The sequence below is a fragment of the Triticum dicoccoides genome, chromosome 4B, assembly GCF_002162155.2.
Source record: "Triticum dicoccoides isolate Atlit2015 ecotype Zavitan chromosome 4B, WEW_v2.0, whole genome shotgun sequence".
In the NCBI taxonomy this organism is placed as follows: domain Eukaryota; kingdom Viridiplantae; phylum Streptophyta; class Magnoliopsida; order Poales; family Poaceae; genus Triticum; species Triticum dicoccoides.
The window spans coordinates 430,388,201-430,399,001 of record NC_041387.1 but is presented as its reverse complement, the minus strand read 5'-3'; positions in this window follow the sequence as shown (position 1 = coordinate 430,399,001).

Genomic DNA, 10,801 nt, shown 5'->3' with positions numbered 1-10,801 from the left:
GGGGGGGGGGCAGCCTCCTATCTCGTGGATCCCTCGGCTGCTTCTTGACCTGCACTCCAAGTTCTCCGGATCACGTTCGTTCCAAAAATCACGCTCCGGAAGGTTTCATTCCGTTTGGACTCCGTTTGATATTCCTTTTCTTCGAAATACTGAGATAGGCAAAAAAACAGCAATACGGGCTGGGCCTCCGGTTAGTAGGTTAGTCCCAAAAATGATATAAATGTGTAAAATAAAGCCCATAAACATCCAAAAGGGGTAATATAATAGCATAGAACAATCAAAAATTATATATACGTTGGAGACGTATCATAGTCTGGTTTCAAAACCATTCATATCTTGACGACATTTGTCAACCAGTATTCTTGTTTCAGAAACGACATCCATTAGGGATTGGAATTGTGTCCGGAGCATAGATATATCACTCTGTCTAGCCAGAATATTTTGTTCAGTAGGCGATTTAGACGAGGTTACCTTGACAACCACCTAGAATTACGCAGGAAGGTGCTTTTTTCACTGTTAGTGGAGAGATACTGACGCACTGCAGCAAGAGGTGACATTGTGCTTGTGGTAGCCTCGTCACCTTTAGGTGGTTGTGGCTGTTCAACCATTTGTTCCATAGCTTGCTGAAAGTTTGAATTTGTAGATTAGTGTACCAGATAAGTTACTAATGAGACAAAAACAAACAAATAGGTTCATGTTTATACATAACTTATTTTGGTGAACTAATGTAATACATTAGCATGTATTGTAGTGCTAACTACATAATAAAACCACTTTCGAAACATATGTCCATGTAGCATGCCTATTGTATTGTCTATTTTCCTCACATTCATTAACATCTAAGGATAAAGAGACATGGTTTAAAGTAGGATGAACATAGTATGACATCATTCATATCACGAGCAGATAGATATCAAACAAACAAGTTATTGTATCATTGTGTGGGCACGTGAACATCACAACTAGATTACAGATCAAGACCAAAAGAATATCCTTCCTCTCTTTTAAGCTATGTAAGGTGAAATGATACGCTAAGACAACTATGTATAAAAGTGAATAGAGTAACTGACATTGGCTGCAAACCAAGCAGTTAAATGAACATGTCACACTAACAAGCAGTTAAAAGGCATGAGGAGTAAGAACTTATAACAACGGCTTGAACTGGTGTGCTCATGCCCTTCATCTTGCTGGTGTGAGAATCCTTGAAGATGTACACTGCATTCGGTCTGGGTTCTTTTTAGTCTACACGGGATTTCCTCTATATTTGGAACAAGTTAATATAGATATGATAATATGGCACAACAAAAAGAAGGAACTCACAACTATTTACAAGAGCCTCGCAGTGTGTAATATAGCTACGAGATCCTGTTGTCTGTTGGAATTTCACTTTACAACGGCTGGTCTTGTTCTTCAAACAGTTAGCCTAGAAGAAGATAGACGTGTAAGGTACTTTCTAAATACAAGTTCAATATGTGATCTGAGCACATACAAATACCCTACATGATACTTTGGATCAGACTAGTGTTTAACAAGGGTTGTCCAGTCTTCACCCGTAATATATTCCATTGGAGATGTTTGGGCGATTTCATTGTTAGCCCTGCCTTCAAAGTGAGTTTTTCTAAGGTGATACCGATATTGTCGCAAAGCAGACTGAAAAACATGAGTGCATGCTTGTTTAGTTGCATCATATTTTGGATCCAACTTGAACCTCATCTGTTGAAAAAAGAATGGGAGTCTCACTGGGAGGAAGCTAGAAAGTATGGGACAAAGCAAGATAATATTACAAATTATGATAAATAGCATTACTTATGGATAAATGGTCAAGGTGTTAAACTGGGTATCGTCTTTCTCATTCATGTACTGGATCCACGTTGGGAGGATACATGCATGACACCTAACGGCAACGACTGCCTCTAATACTAACTTGGATAACTCCGTAGCATCACGTGGCCTTTTTAAACCTGCCTCAAAATGGATCTCCATTCTTCCTCCTTTAGATTTTGTTAATCTGCAAGCATTATCCCTGATGTCTGTTTCTTCTTACGCCGTGGTGCTAGTTCAATAACAAATATGGAAACTGTTAGTGCACATCAAACTGTGAGAGTACATACAAAGGAGCATGCAACTGCAACTTGACTCAGTCAGGTACCGTCTTGGTGTTGATGCTCATGAAGTTCATATGATCTTGCCAAGTCATGTAGTGTCAGCAGTGCTTCTGAAGTAGTGTTAAGTGTGAAGGCACCTTGGGAACATGCCATTTGAAGAGAAAATGAACGAGTAACGCATTGAGATGTCGGTACAGTTAAAGGAGGTGTTGCAGCTGGTGGAGCAGGGGATACTATATATGTTTGTAGATTTAGCCGGTGGTCTTGGACCTTCTACTACACTATAAGTACGAGCAGAATCTCGAGGGAAGATCCTTTCTCATTGCACCCGACAATGAGTAACAACATTCCCTACTATATTCTTTTCCTTGCACTTTTTTGACTTTGCCATGCCAAGCTGTACCCACACCACAAAAGAATAAAATTAACTCTTCAGAACTCATTGGTGCATGATACAGATGAGCAATACTTTGGGTGTAAGACAACCTTATGAGGAGGATGGATTATGTAAGAAAAACAGGACGACATGACATATTCACACCTACGATGTGTAAACTAAGAAGAATATTTTTCAATAAATTAGAAGCAAGGCAAGCTAGACACCATATGAAAGATGCAACCAATATCACTCTGCCAAGTTAAAAGTGTCTTGTCCTAAGTGGCATTTGGAAAAATTAGAAGCAGTACAACCTAGAAATCGATGTAAGATGCAACCAATATCACACTGCAAAGTTAAAAGTGTCCAATCATAAGTGATTGATGCGGGATACACAACAGCAGTACTTTGATGTAAGAACATGGTATGATAGATGCAGTGTATTCTAGAAACAAAAAGGCGTGTCATATGCACAAGCATAACGTATAAACTCAGCAGGTGCAATTTAATCAAATTAGAAGAAATACAAGCTAGACACCATATGCAACATGAAACCAATTATCACACTGTCAAATTAGAGCAAGCACCTGCAATGGTGGAGCAGGGGAGATGAACTCATCATATAGACTTGGGACTTCAACTGCAATAGCAGTAGCAGTGGAAAATCTAGAGAGCCTCTGTTTGCCTCGGTTCGGAGGACCACCAACATTCCCTAACTTACTCTTTTCCTTCCCCTTTTTTGATATTGCCTTCTAAAGTCAAAACCATAAGAAAAGGAATAAAATTAGCTCTACATAACTGGTTGATGCATGATACACACGATCACTACACTACTAGGGAAAACCCTATACACAGAATCTTAGCAGCAGCGCGGCTTAAAATGGAGCGCTGCTGCTAATTAGCAGTAACGCGGGTGTGGAAAACCCGCTACTGACAAGTGTTTAGCAGTAGTGCGCTCGGTGTAACCCGCGCTGCTACAAATATCGACCGACAGTGCCCACCCAATTCCATTTAGCAGCAGCGCGGTGCTGTGAGCCGCGCTACTGCTATAGCTGTAGCAGTAGCGCGGTTTTTCTGAGGTCGCTTCTGCTAATTTTCAAATTGGGCACACTTTTGGTCCCGGTTACCAGTAGCGCTTGTGCCGAAAACGCGTTGCTGCTACTTTCTTAGCAGCAACGCGTTTTACGTCCCGCGCTACTGCTAATCTGCACCAACCCACCACCTTTCCCCACCCGTCCTCCCCCTCCCCCTCCTGTCTTCCCTTTCCCCTACCTCTCCCACTCTCACTCTTCTTCTTCCTCAATACTTCTCCCCCATTACTCTCCCTCTTCTACCTACCTTTCTCTATCTTCATTACTCCTACCTAACTACACCACCTCCATTAATGCATCTCCTTTCTCTTTTTCCTTCCCCCTCCACTAGTTGAAGTTGTCTCCTCCCAAATTAGGTAGCTAGGTGGATGTAGCATTTAGTTAAGTGACCTATCTGCCCCTAACTAGATCTATGTTTGTCAAGAAGAGCTTTATGCACTTTTGATCTCCCTACATCATCATCTCCACCGTGTGCTCGATCTCGAGATAGAGGTGATTAAAATTTCATGCTTTTGCAAAATGGAAATATGTTTATGTGTGTGTGATATGTTTATGGAAATTGTGTGTGTGGCATGAGTTGATGCCAAATTGTGCTTTTGAGTTGCCTATGTCTTGCCGAAATGTCGATTTATTTCTGTTTCGGCGAATTCTGGGCAAACTCTAGGTCTATATATGTCCTATTTTTAAGGAAGGTCATGCCGAATATTTGTATGACTTTGATGCATGCACACATTTTTATAATCATTTTGTTTATTATTACCATGTAGAGTTGACGATGGTCAGTGGAACGATGGTGGACAGGTGGTTGCGGTCGGCGGTGCAGGACATGAAAGAAAATAACCGGATAGAGGTTTTATGTCCGTGTCAAAAATGCAAAGGAATAGTTTGGCTCGACCCCCATGATGATGGTCGTGTCGAAGTGCACCTACTCATGACTGGTTTCATGGATGGCTATTGAAGATGAGGATGACGATGTTGAGGATGCCGACGGGGCAGACAATGATGACACGGGGCAAGACGAAGAGATGATCGATAATGGCGGCGGGGAAGAGGCCGGACATGGCGGCGGAGAAGGGGCTGGACATGGCGGCGGAGAAGGGGCCGGACATGGCGGCAGAGAGAACGACATGGACTCCACGCAGCAGAGTTCATCGGTACTAAGTTCAATCGTGCGAGACCCTCATGTTCAAGCATTGCTTCGCAAGGAGACGAGTACTGAGAGAGCTGCTTCTAGAGAGGAGGCTAAGTTGGAGCAACTGGTAGTAGACTCGAACACTCCATTGTATGATGGTTGCAATCCTGAGGTGACCCGCTTGAGTTTCACGCTCCAACTCTTGAAGACGAAGGCTAAAAACAAATGGACCGACACTAGCCTCGATGAGCATCTCAAGTACCTAAAGGATGTTCTTACCGTGGGTAATCTATGTCCTCGTAGTGTTGATGAGGCCAAGAAGATTGTGTGCCCTCTTGATCTGCTACATGTTAGATACCATGCATGCATCAACGATTGCATACTTTATCAGAAGGAGCACGCAGAAAAAACAAGCTGTCCAGTGTGCAATGCTTCTCGATACAAGAAGGCCGGGAAGAAATGTCCCCAGAAAGTGGTATGGTACTTACCGATCACTCCCCGTCTCCAGAGGTATTTTGTAGATCCCAAGGAAGCAAAGCTAATGCGCTGGCACGCGGAGAGGAAGAAGCCTGATGATGGAGATGATCCGAAGCTGAGACACGTCAAGGATGGAAGCCAGTGGAGAGCGTTGAACAACTTCTATCAGTATTTTGAATGTGATGCAAGGAACATCGTGCGCGGCGCGTGTACCGATGGCATGAATCCGTTTGGTAACCAGAACACCAACCATAGCACATGGCCCGTGTTTGTATGGATGTACAACCTCCCCCTGGTTGTGCATGAAATCGAAGTATATTCACATGAGCATGCGTTTTCAAGGGCCGAAACAACCAGGAAATAATATTAATTTGTATCTGGGGCTACTTCAAGAGGAGTTAGACACGTTATGGAAAACACCGGCCAAGACATGGGACGCCAGCAAAGGCGAGTATTTCAACATGAGAGCCGCGCTGATCATGATAGTGTAGGACTATCTCGGTTACGGATATGTGGCAGGCCAGGTGTGCCATGGATATTGCGGATGCACGCGGTGCATGGATGATACGACGTCTCAGCAGCTAACGTCAAGGAAAGATGGCGGGTCTGGGAAAATCGTGTACATGGGGCATCGAAGATGGCTCGAACAAGACGACCCGTGGAGAAACCATGGAGATCTATTCAATGGTCACGCTGAGCATAGAGGACCTCCATGTAAGCGGAGCGGTGCCGAAATTGATGAGCTGTTGAAAAGCTGGAAGGGAGTGCCCCGCGCCGGGAAAGACGATGAGAAAGGCGCCGGAGCCGCTGCTGAAGGTATGGAAGATGAGGTCTGTGTTTCAGGACTTGGAGTACTGGCACAAACTCGATACACCTCATTGCCTTGATCAAATGCATATCTGTAAGAATGTCTTTGAGAGCTTGCTCGCAACACTGATGAACATGCCGGATAAGACCAAGGATGGGCCGTAGGCAAGAAAAGACTTGCAAGATTTGAAAATCAGGGAAGATCTACACATGCTGCCCCGTAAAATGTCAGACGAGACAGAGATGGAGACAGAGGCACGGGAGAAGAAGGGCAAGAAAATAAAGAAAGAGGATTATTGCCCCCTTCTTTCTTCACATTAAGTCAGGCTGAGATCGATCAATTCTTTAAGTGCCTTACCGGAGTCAAAGTTAGTTCCAGTTACTGTGGCAAGATAAGCAGATATCTAGACACGGACAAGAAAAGGTTTAGCGGGATGAAGTGCCATGACTGTCATGTGACGATGATGCAGATACTACCTATTGCCCTTAGATGGATAATGGACAAGCACGTCCGTGACACGCTTATTGGTCTCTGCAACTTTTTTGACGTCATCTCTCGAAAGTCGATCAGTGTGAAGCAGCTCCGAAGGCTACAGGAAGAGATCATTGTGATACTGAATGAGCTTGAGATGTACTTCCTGCTCGCGTTCTTTGACGTGATGGTGCATCTGTGTGTCCATATTGTGGATGACATAATAGACCTGGGACAGTCATTCCTGCACAACATGATGCCGTTTGAGAGGATGAATGGGATCATCAAAGGATTCGTTCGTAACATGTACCGTCAGGATGGAAGCATCGTCCAGAGGTATGTGACACAAGAGTGCATCTCTTTCCGTGATAATTTTCTATATGGCACAGACCAGCCGCCTGGTGTTAGTGTTAGTTTGCCCGTTAACAAGCACGATGGGAGGTTCGAAGGAGAAGGTCACTGCAATGGTCGCAGGGAACTGCACGTGGCATACTCAAATCGACGCAGTGACTTTGACAGAGCAAACTTGGTAGTGCTACAACACCTAGATGAGGTAGATCCTTTTGTGGCACTTCACAAAAAAATTATCGCAAAGAAGTATCGTGACCGGGGGGTATGCAGGACGGACGCCGAAGTTACTAGAGAGCACGACTCCACTTTCCTGCATTGGTTCAAAGAGCATATTATTGCTAATCCCCCGGAGGAGGGCACTAAGGACGGATTGCTCATATACGCCTTAGCACATGGCCCATCGCCCAACCTCGTAACCTATCAGGCATATGATATCAACGGATACACGTTCTACACGGAGGCCAAAGATATGGACAGTGATGATCAGAACTCAGGGGTGACGATGGAATGCATGACCGGCAGCAACAACGGTGCAACTAAACGATTTTATGGAAGGGTCGAGGAGATCTGGGAGCTTGACTACTCTGGACTGCACAACACGACGATGTTCTGTGTCAGATGGGCTAAGAATGTTGAAAGAGAAAACCGGATTTTCACTACCATGACTATACCCGACGCCAAGAGCGCTACCGTGAATGCTATCGCCAAAAACGAGCCATGGGTACACGCTAAGCACGTGACACAATGCTTCTTCATAACTAACCCATGCAATCCCAGTCGTGTTGTCGTGAGGAGAGGCAAAAGGAACATCATTGGAATGGATGGAGTCGCGAACAAGGAAGACTATGATCAGTACGGCAACCCAATGAGGGAAGATGATGATGATGATGAACTATACGTCAAAAGAAGAATCAATACTACATTACCTAAGAAAAATCATACTCCATGGAAAAGGCAAAGTCACAATGAGGGGCTCAATTATTCTTTGACAAACAAGAAGGGAAAGAAGCTGACTCAAAAATGAAAACGTCAGCGCTGAGGAACCGTATGTTATTGGTCAAATGATGTAATATATATATATATATATATATATATATATATATATATATATATGTACGTTCCTATTTTGTATACACACTTAGCCATTATTATGCATGGGTCCAATGATGTAATATATGTTCCTATTTTGTATACATATTTAACCGTCAAATTATGCAATATATATTGCCTTCCCTTCGTTCACTGCTCTCGGGAAATAAAAGTGGGAGAAAATAAAGGAAAAGAAAAAGAAAAACTGGCAGTAGGGATTTCCTTATAAAACAGCTACAGTCAAGCTAGCAGTAGCGATTTCTTTATAAAACCGCTACAGCTAGTTAAGGTAGTAGCAGCATGTTTGGTCTAGACCGCTATAGCTAGTGGAGGTAGTAGCAGCGCCTTTTGTCTAAACCGCTATAGCTAGTGGAGGTACTAGCAGCGCGTTTTGTCTAAACGCGCTACTTCTACGTCCACTTAACCAAAAATTCTCACCCTCCCTGCTTCATCCCGCCTCTTTTCCCCCGTCGCACCGCCGCGCCGTGGCGCTCGCCCCTGACCCCGGCGCTCACCCCCGACCCGGCCCCAGTGCTCGCCCCCGACCCGACCCTCGCCCTCGACCCCGGCGCTCGCCCCCGACCCCGGCGCGCTTGCCCCCGACCCGTCGGCCCTCACCTCCCTCCTCTTCTTCCTTCGCTCCCAACCTCGGCCGTCGTCGGGCCTGCCTCCTCGCCCCTGCACCCTCTGTAAACCCCCCCTCTCTCTCTTCTAGCTAGGGTTCTGCGGTTAATTTACTTAGGTTTTAGTTAGGGCAGTAGGTTAATTAGGTTATCTATTTAGTTATGAATTTAGCTAGGTTTTAAAATAGGACAGAAATTTAGGGTTAAGCAATTGTAGTTAAAAGAAAAGGCAGCATTTAAGCAATTGTCCAAATCAACATCCCTTGTTAAAGCAAATTTAGGTAGGCTAAATTTATATGCAAATTTGAACTAGACATGTGATATGTGGATATGTCATGTTTTGGACATGTCATGTTTGGAATTTGAACATGTCATTTGGACATGTGATGTTTTGGTTCAATTTTGGTAAATGATCCGAGTGGCCTATGTTACGCCGGAATGTTGATTCATTTCCGTTCCGGTGAATTTCAGGCGCTCGATATGTCCATTTTTTAGCAAAGGTTATGCCAAAATTTGCCGTGAATAAAGGCATGATTTGTGCTACATAGTTGGCATATCGAGTGCTGGCACATAGATTTCTTTTTATGTCATTTATCATTTATTCATACTTGTAGAAATAAACGAGGACACTTAATCATAGGAAACATGTCGAACAACGAAGAAACCAGGCCTTCTGACCAAGATGCAGATGAGATGGATTATGAGGATGAACAAGAGTACCTCGACTATTTGACTGCGAAGCAAGGTTTGCAGGTCGGCCTTGATGATGGTACTGACGCCGACATCGACACCGACGGCGCCAGCACCGATGGCGCCGCCGAGACCAGCGGGGAAGGTACTGGCGCCGATGCCGCTACCGAAAAGAGGAATCATAAGAAGCAGAGGATACAAAAACCTAACAAGCTAGGGATTGGACTACTTGTGATCACAAAGATAGCACCTGGCAAGTTTGAGCCATTAGAGCCGGAAGAACCTCGCAAGTGCTATGGGAACCAAGTAGGATGCATCCTATGGGAATACGCGAGCATCAACGACGATGACTTAAGGAGTAAAGAACATTTGACGCAGTTGCTCCTAACGAAGTTGCACAAGAGATTCAAGTTCCCCGACCGGGATGATAACATAGAACAACCGTGGGATGATCCGAAGATGAAAAAGATTAACAATCACGCCATGGGCATGTTCAACAATGATTTGGCCTCCTGGAAAGGGAGGGTGAAACGAGCTATTGAGGCTGAGGAACCCCTGTCCAAGATTCTGGAGGAAAATCCAACACTTACGGAAGAGGAGTTCGAAAAGTTCAAGGACACTTGCGCTACCGAGGCAGCCAAGGCTAAGGCTGCGAAATTCAAGAGCCTTCAGCAAAGGAACACGGGGAAGCATCGCTTCGGAAGCCGTGGCTACCTCGGTAAAAGGCCCATATGGGATAAGGAGGATGCGGAACGTGAAGCCGCGGGTCTCCCAGACCCCTTTGTGAAGTTCACCAACCCCTTGGAGCGTGACTTCATCAAGGCCTGCTACAAGTGGGACAAGGAGAAAAAGGTTTTTTTACACGGACCAGATCACGAGGAAATTGATTAGATTACTGGAGAAGCATCACCAGCTTGCAGCCGAAAGCCCTACTTCTCCGACGAGTCCCAAGTGGGACACACCTCTCAACCGGGCCTTGAACGAACTTAAGGGACTCCCTTTGGGCCAGCGGCCACAATATGGTCATGTGCACGGCGCTGGAGACGGCGCCACATGGAAGGTGTTTTACAATGAGGGCCCGGAGGCCAAGAAGCAGAAAAAGAAGTTTAGTCAGGCGGACATCGACGCGAAGGTGAAGCTTGCGGTTGAGAAAAAAGCAGCTGAGGACGCGGAAAAAACAGCCGATGAGAAAAATGAGTTGCTACAGCAGGCAGTCAATGCAGCTGTAACTGCCTGCAGAAATGATTTCGCTACTAACTTTTTTCCAGCTATCATCAATTGGACGAAGGAAAATCCAGACAAGACGGTACATGATTTCCCGATGCCCAGTTTTGTCGGGAGCAAACTCCATGAACAACAACAACACCGCACCATCACTTGCTCACGCAATCGGGCCTCCTCTCGTGGTCTGAAAGTGCGTTATATCGACTAGAGGGGGGGGGGGTGAATAGGCGATTTTTATGAATTCTTCACTGAGGAATTTGCCGGTGAGGAAATTCCTTAGCGAAGAACTACTTGCGGCGGAATAAGTACTCAGTTGTACGTCTGGTTGGAGCGGCTGAGTATTTAAACTCGAGGACACACAGTC